At 21.6% G+C, this 9,188-nt stretch overlaps 1 long non-coding RNA gene across 1 annotated transcript; it reads left to right on the top strand.

Moving 5' to 3' along the window:
- The first annotated feature begins 2,916 nt into the window (after positions 1-2,916).
- On the top strand, positions 2,917-8,109 carry LOC136979567 (uncharacterized). The gene is made up of 3 exons (XR_010881403.1): positions 2,917-3,479; positions 6,646-6,805; positions 7,601-8,109. It is a non-coding gene; the product is annotated as an uncharacterized lncRNA (long non-coding RNA).
- Positions 8,110-9,188: the final 1,079 nt, after the last annotated feature.

Raw genomic sequence — 9,188 nt, 5'->3', positions numbered from 1 at the left:
AGAAATAATTATTTAAATTGTTTAAATGAACAATGATAATTATAATTTAACCATTATTTTTTATGGCAATTCATGATAAATAATGCTAAAGTAACTGTTTTATGAAAAATCATTGTTAAACAGCCATTAATGTATAACAAATATTATTGTTCAATTACAATTATTTATGAGAAATCATTGTCAAACCACAATGATCGTTCATAATTACAGTAATGAGAAATAATTATAAATGACAGAAATTAGCAATTTTCTTTTATTTTTATAATGTTCTTGTTAATTTTTACATCAAAAGTTATTTGTATTAATATAAATTAAATGAAATTATTATAATTCGCCAGAAAATTTTATTTTTTACTTAAAACCTTGTTAAATCACTTTTAAAATTTTAAAATTTAGCAAGTTAATTAGCAATATTCAGATTACTTTTAAATTTTTTTCTTATAATTTTTAAGTTTTTTTCCTTTTTTAAACTATAAATTATTTTAATATACTTTTTTTATCTACTACATTTGTTAGATTTTTCCAATTCTCAGTTTTCCAAATTGAATATATCACCTTTAGAATCATTTATCTCGGTCCTTTATTTGTATTTCTTCCGATGCATTACTTTTCAATAGGTACAATTTCTCCTAATCTCGTTCAAAAACTCAAAGAAGGTTATTACGTTCCTTTCTTTTTAAGAAAGGAAAAGAAAAAAATATATATAAAAGTAAAATAAAATAAAAAAAGAATTGGTTCTATGCGAATAGAAAACGATTTTGTTCAGGTCTTGATGTAATATCTTCTTAAACTCTCAGTAAAATAATCATGATTTTAAACAGAGCATCTCTTATTATTTTTTTAATATTATTTTTACTTTTTAAAATTTTTATTCTTTATTAAAATAAAAAAGAATTCAATTTTGACATAATATTAAAGAATTTTATAAGAATTATTGCTTTATAATAATTACTAACATTAAATATACTAATAGAAGTAGGCCTATATTGATTTGAATAAGCATTTTAATATATAATAAATAATTTACTATACAAAAATTTCTTGTTATATATTATAAATATACGCGAAAGAAAAGAGAATTTTAATATATTTAATAAAAAGGTTAAATTAGTTTTAATTCCAGAAATTGTTTAATTGTGATTAGAGTGACCAAAACTTAATCGTTTTAAAAAGAATAGTTTAATTGTAGTTTATACTAAGAAAATTTCTTTAAAACAATGAAATTTTCTTGTTTAATAAGCAAGTTTTCAGCATTCTACTACATTGCTAGGACTTACTACATTGAGTAACTTAGCTAAATAACGATCTCAGTTTACGGACTTATCGGCCATTTTTTAATTTAATTTATTATTACATTAAAAAATTATTTTGTAATAATTAATATATAAATAATTTCCTAAATTACTTCTTCGCAAAAGATTTTTTTAATGTTTTTCTTATTAAATTCTTAAAAATTACTTTAGAAAATATGTCTTTATTTATAATTAATGCATTTTAATTAGTAATTTGTTATATTAAAATTACTTTTTTTGTAATTTATTAATATTTTATTTTTATAATATACTAACTTGTACTAATATTTTTAATTAAGAATAGACGGGATTAAATTTTTATTTTGATTATGATTTATAAACTTAAATAGTAAATTATTTATATTATAAAAATTATAGTATATTAATTTCGTATATTGGTATATGTATTCATAAACAATTTTCTTAAAAACATAATTTAAAAATTCTTTTAAATTAAAAATTTAAATAATTATATTGTTTCAAAAACAAGGTTGCAATTAAATCATAATTAGTTTTGTTATAAAAATCATAAGAAAGAATATAAGGATAAGAATAAGGAAAAATGTATATTCTTCCTTAAATGCACTATAAAACTTTTTAAAAATTGTTTTATTTTGAAAAGAAATAACTCAATTTATTTTTAAATAAAAAATAAAGATTAATTTTATTTCAAAAAATAGAAACTTAAAAAATATCTATAATTCTTCATTTTTTTATGAAAAAATAAAATAAAAATATTATTTTACTTTTTGTAATTGTGTAAAGTTAAAGAATGAAGTTGCTTCAAGTTATCACTAAAAAAAGTTATAGATTCTATAGCTTTAGTCATTTTGTTTTTATATGAACAGTTTTGATTTATTTTAACTTCAGACAAAATTCAATTTTAATCATACAAAATGGTTCCAGGAATTCACTAAATATTGCTTTTCTACTGGCAAACAGTATAGAAATATATATAAAAGTAACTAATATAAAAAAGCAGCTATAGTTTTTGATATTATTGGTAATTTTTCTTAAATCTTGCAATCTAACTTTGTGATTTCTTTTTATAGATATTTTAAAATTTATAGCATTTCTTTTACGTTAAAATCTTACTTTATAAATTGGCTTATAGTTTAACAAAGAGAGAAAGCTGTAAAATTATTAAATTTATGTAAAATTTGAAGTAATTTCATTATATTAAAGCTAATAAATCATTTATAAAGGTTTAACAATAAAATGGACAGATTATTCAAAATTAAAATATAAATATTAAAAATAATTCTTCCATAAATGTAACCAATTATAAAGAATTTGTAACGTTATTAACATTCAAATTAAGTAAAAAGATATTTAATTTATTAAAATTTGTAATAAATATAATTTTTAAAATGTTTCATTCAATGAATAATATAAAAATTTTATCACATAAATTAACTTAAATCAAGTTATAAGAACACTAACATAACAATTATATTACTTAGTGTTTTTAAATTATAGTTTTATTCAAGATAACTTAATAAACAAGACAAAAGATATATTTTATGTACTTATTAATTTTATAATAAATTTCAATACAAATTTTATATTTGTTAAGACATCACCACTGTCAAACATCTTCACTTGCCAAAATGTAGTAGTAAAGCATTATAGCTGATAAATATGATTTTAAAACAATACATGTAGTAAATATATAAAAATAATGAAATTCTGCTATGAATTAACATAAAAGGAGGGATGTTTATCCCTTGCAAAACTCAATTTTGCACTTTGTAAGGACAGATGTCGCCACAAGTTTAAAAGTTATGTACCTTAAAAGTACATAGAAATACATAATTTTATAATAATTATTATTCTATTATGTTCTATACATACAACCGATATCATTTGTAATAAATAAGTTCAAATACTTATTTTATATTCAACACTAAAGTTGTTTTAATCGCAACATAATATGAAAATTTGAAACTTTACATTTTCAGACACAATTTTCAATGATAGAAGTATTTATTTACTTACTTTATTTTTTATATATTACAGCCTATTTTATTTTGGTTTGGCATGACTACATTTCAGATATTTTCAAAACCATTTCTAAAGAAGACTAAGATTTCTTTTCCGTTCCAGATGGTACTTTTTCTTTTCGAGCTTTGCAAATCCTAAATCCATCACAACATTGAATACATTCTTATAACTTGAATGAGACAAGTAAATCTACTTTTAAGAATACTTCTTTTTTTAATAAATATAAACAATTATAAATAACTTAAGAAAATAATCTTCTTTTTTATATAAGACTTTAATATTATATAATTCAGAAATATTTGAATTGATGTAATAATATTCTTTCGTGTGTTTAAATGTGGAAAATCACTTACAATTTTTATTTTTAAGCGGTTTCTAACATTAAAATAAAGTAAATTAATTTAAAAATATGCTTTAACTTGCAAAATTATATATTATAAAATTTAAGTATAACGTTAAATAAAAATAAAATTTATTTTAAATAAAGATATTATGGATTTTTATGAAAAACATTTTAAAATTTAATTTTTTTAAGACTCTTGTTAATATTAAAATAAAGTCAATTATTTTTTAAAGAATTCGAGTTAGGAATTATATTCTAAAAAACTTTAAATATTATAAAAACTATTTTACTAAATTATAAAATAAATTTATTTTAATTTTAAAATAATTTTAATTTTAAGTGACGAAATTTAAAAATTTAATTATTTAAATATTTTAATAAATAAAATAAATTATGTAATTTTTTGTGTGTGTAAAATTAGAACTTATTAAAAGAAAAATAAAAAAATAAGAAAAATTAAAGTGATTAAATAATCAATAAAAATCATTATTAAAATTTAAGGTTTGTGATTCAATAATATTTGAAGAGTTGAAATTTTCTTTTCTAATTCCGAAAGATTAATTTTGACCATGTTTTGAAATACAAACAAGAACATTCACGTAATTAACTCTAACATAAAAGGGGGAAAAAAAAGCAAAAATTCTTTTTTCATTTGTAAAAATGCATCAATAAAATGTTCTTGGTTTAATCAAAGAGGAGGATCGACAGAAAACTTAATTGTTCGAGTGGCCTTTTATTATCTATAATTTTAATTACATCCAACAATCAGTACAGGGAACAAAATAATTCATAAAAGTATAGAATCTTTTAATTACTTTATCAGTTTTCTTTTTTAATTATTAAATCTTTATTTAGCCATGATTTAAGAAAAGTATTTCACTTTAAAAAAAAAAAAAAATAGTAGTATAAAAGCAACTTTTCACAAGTTTTAGAGAATATATTCTGCTTTATAGAAAAGGTGCTTTATTCGTTGCGAGTGGGGGTATGAAATGTATCGCGTTAAGGTAGAAACCCCCCTCCTTTATTTTTCTTTTGTAAGAAGTAGGGACACTCTTCGACTCCCTCTTTTTTACAAGAACATCTGTCCCTAGCAAACATTAGATATGTGTTCGCTTCATGGACCGGAAACTTCACGCAATAGAAACGAAGACAGAGCCCCACCTGTGGTCTGGACTAGAGAAGTGTCTGTGTCCTTTACCATCTATTGAATTTTTAGTAAGGCCCAATTTCACGGTGCTTCAAAACCTCTCTCGGGATCTTACTAAAGAAATCTTGAAAGAAAAATATAAATATATATTTCAAAACAACGGAATACATTAAAATAGATAGTAAAATTGTACTAGAAACATCTGATTGTATTCAGTCAGCTAGAATGATAAGGCGCTTACACTTGCCTAGAGTAATCAGAGAATGATTTATTATCGGGATTAATTGTAGTTGACATCTGAATAAAACGATTGCAATGTCCATTCGTAGTTAAACATCACTTAGGCTAATGGAAACGAGATGTATCAGTCCTTATGCAAAGATTATGTTTACTGCTTGAAAGTTGAAATTTTTTCTAAAATTACTTTTTTCTTGGTGTTAACGTATTTTTTCTTGTAATCAAAGTGACTTTGTATTAATTGGATTAATACAGCTTATTATTAGATCGAGTTGAAATGTATCATTAGTTCTTTATAAAGATTTCTTTTATGTGTAGTTAAAGTGGATTTGTCTTACTAGGTGTTAACATAACAGTATAATTGAAACTAAACTAGATTTATTTTACTTGACATTAACACAGTTTTATATTGGCGTTATTATACGAAAGAAGTGTGTTAAAATGCTTCGAATTAGCAGTTTTTTACCTTTCACTAATATAGTTTTATATAAGTTAATATTAACAGAGCTGTGTCACTAGGGATTAAATCAGATATACCTTACTTGGCATTAATATAGCTTTGTATTATGTGTTAAAACAGATTTGTATTAATGTAAGTAATTTGTGTTAATCCGTATAAATTGAAGTACATTTTATATCATTTGGCATTAAAATAAACTTGTGTTATTTGGCGTTAACACAACTTATCTGTTAATAAGGTTTGTATATACAGTATTATTTTAATTCTAATTAACACAACATAACTGACGCAATGTTAATTAGGTTCGCGTTACTTGAATTAACGCATTTAATATTACTTGGCGTTAATACAGAAAATGAATTGAACACATTTTGTATTACTTGGCATTATTACAGTTTTGTATTTATACAAATATAAATCAATTATTGACCTTTTTTATTATTATTTAATATTTACCATCTCAAAATCCTTTTCAAACAAAAGTATTTTAAACTTATCAGATCAATATCTTATATTTTAAATTGACACTAATGTGACAGTTACTTTTAAAGAAATAAGAATAACAAGAAGATATTAAGATTTTACTTTACATAATATAATATTATTAATAATCACCGATAAGCTTATATCTATCACAAAATAAATATTAATGTCTTCAAATTTTCTGATTATAACTTTACATCATTTATGCATTAGGTCCCTTGTTCTTGCAAAGACAAATATGAAAGTACTTTCTTTAATGTAATAAACTGTGACAACAAAGCACACCTAAGAAGTGAAATGACATGACATTAGAAGAAAAAACATCACGTGAACATGTTTTCGATTTTTGAAATGATGCTTTATCTACTTAGGAGACGGCATCTAAGTACTAAAAAGCATAAATAAATTCTATTTTTAGTACAACAAATGTAATTTTAATCTGTTTATTTTAATCTGGGATTAAATTAGTATAGTTAAAAATTCATAAATAATAAGCAAGATTACTAATTAGTGGTATTATGAATAATTAATAAATGTATTAAGTAGAGAACAATAATCTTAAGAATGTTTTTTATCCCCTTCTTTGATATAAATCTCTTTCGTTAAATAGGATTATAATAATAAAAAAAATGTTTTTAAGCTTGTAATATACGTTTTAATAATTCTATTTTTATCAAAGGTTTCCATTAGTGATCCATGTGAAAAATTCGATAATGGTAAAGATGCTTTTCATGACGTTCAATAGTAGGAGATTACAGATTAACACGTGAAAAGGGGTTCATAAAAGGTTCATTCTGATAGAAGATAAGAAGTTTGAGAAGCTATCAGATTAGAATTATGTAAAACTCTTATTTTTCTAATAAATTAACTAATATAATAAGAACATTTTTCAGATAAAATTGAAGAAAACATTAATTCTGTGAAAAAAAAAATTTCCACACTTCTCTGCAAGGTTTTAACTAATTATGAGTGTAAAATAGTCTGCAAATTTTGTCTATACCATGGAATTTGTTGATAAATAAATTTCACAACGTGATAGAAGTTTACAGACTAACTCGCGAAAGGGGTTCGTAAAAGATAAAATCTAATAGGAGGAAAGAAGAAATTTGAAAAATATAGGATTAGAATTATGTTAAAATACTATTTTTGTAATTAATTAACTAATATAATAAGAAACTTTCTAGATAAAATTGAAGAAGCCATCAACTTTTATTATCAAGAAAAGAAATTCGTTACTAATTCTTTAGTGTCAACAAACTATGAATATAAAATATTCGGAGAAACATTATTGACAAAACTCACGATATAAGTGGTTTCAGATTAAAACGTGTAGGAGATATATACAAGGTTAAGTCTGATAGAAGATTGGAAGAAGTTGAAAAAAAAAAAGTATCTTCTTAAAATTATGTAAAAATTCTAGTTTTGTAATAAATTAACTCATTTAATAAGAAACTTTTTAAGATAAAATTCAGAAAACATCGTGAATTTTTATAAACAAAAAAATTTTTTATCTTTCTTACAGAATTTCAAGCTATTATGAATATAAAATATGCAAATAAACATTATTAATAAACCAAAATTTTGTTTATAAATAAATTACGATGAATATTTAGTAAGAAAATTATATTTTACAGATAAGAAGAAACTATGTTGATGTTTTGTTCTGCTATAGTGATCAAGCTGGTTTATCGATGCTGTTAAAATATATATATATATATATATAATTTCTTGACTTCAAAGGTAGCCGCTGTAAACCTACACTGTTTGTACTTTCTGTAATTCCGACTGGATTTGTAAATAAGTTAAAAAAATTAAAATTATATTATTTTAGTTTGCAAATATATATGTATTCCTGTTTAAAAAAATAAAGTATAAAAACTGTTTTTATATATTTGTAATGCTTTCTAGTTAACTTGTTATTACGGAAATGAAATCAACTTTAATATTTAAATAATCAAAAATATATATATATTTTTTTTACACATTTAGAAATCATTTGCGGGGTTTTTAAAGCAAGAACACTAATTGAAATTTTGTTATTTTAAAGATAAACATAACATATCCATACTTAAACCAATTGTTATAATATAAATAGCCAATGTTGTATTGCTTGATTAACTATACTCTCAGTGAATAATGAATGCTTAAAGCCAAAATTTAATTAAAATCAAGAATTATTTAACCAATTTTCTCAATAGTATAAATTCCAATGTATTAAGCTAATTATTTATAACACAATGAATGTATTTAGAGACTATTTTTGTATTTGTAAAGTTAAAAAAAAAACAAATTGATTAGATATAAATTAATTCTCATTTGTTAAACGATTTCTAACAACATGCACTAAAATAGAATAAAATAAATTAAATGAAGTCAAAATCAATGTATGTGTAATTGGATAAGAGAAACAGCATTTGAATAGATTTTCCTATTTAGTTTAATAGCTCATGATTGAGAAACATCTGTTGTATGATTCATGAAATTTTGATTTAAATTAAAATTCACTAAATTCAAAATTATAATAAAATTTATTAAAAAATAAATAAAAAAAAACAGAAAGAAAATTCACCCAAGTTTTATTTATTTTTAATGTAAAAGTTTATCCATTTTCTGTATTGAATAGTGAAAATGAATAGCCTATAAAGATGTAAATTTTTAATAAATTAATAATAATGATATTAATAAAATATTTATTTTAATTAAATTAATTGTGTCGTGTCGCAAATTTGATTAAAATTTTATAAAATGAGAAATTTCTTAATTAATTCTATTATGTTTTAATGTAAACATTACATCCGAATATAATGACTTTTAATGAGATAATTTTTAAGAATATGATGATTAAAGCTTATTATTTGATTAAATAAAAGATCTTAAAACTAAATTTTATATTAAAATATTGTATTATATTTGAAAATGTTATATAAAAAACGTAAAGGAAAAGGTGTAAAGATTGTATTTTTAAACAAACAACAAGAACTATGATAATAAGAAACTTAAAATCCAACAAGGCCAAGTAATTTTATAGTCGAATTTACCAGTTTTGAATTCGAAATGATTAATTATGCCTCCCTAAAGGGTACATCTGAGATTAGACTGCGGTTTGCATTATCTTCATCCGCTTCAAAATTATTAATACATAATCAAGTTTAGCATTTAATAAAAATACAACATTCTACAAAACTTTGTAGTCGTGTAGAATATTTAAAATTTTGTATTCCT

Source organism: Centruroides vittatus, unplaced genomic scaffold, assembly GCF_030686945.1.
Source record: "Centruroides vittatus isolate TY-2023 unplaced genomic scaffold, ASM3068694v2 contig_628, whole genome shotgun sequence".
NCBI lineage: Eukaryota > Metazoa > Arthropoda > Arachnida > Scorpiones > Buthidae > Centruroides > Centruroides vittatus.
This window is presented reverse-complemented; position numbering and strand designations above follow the sequence as displayed.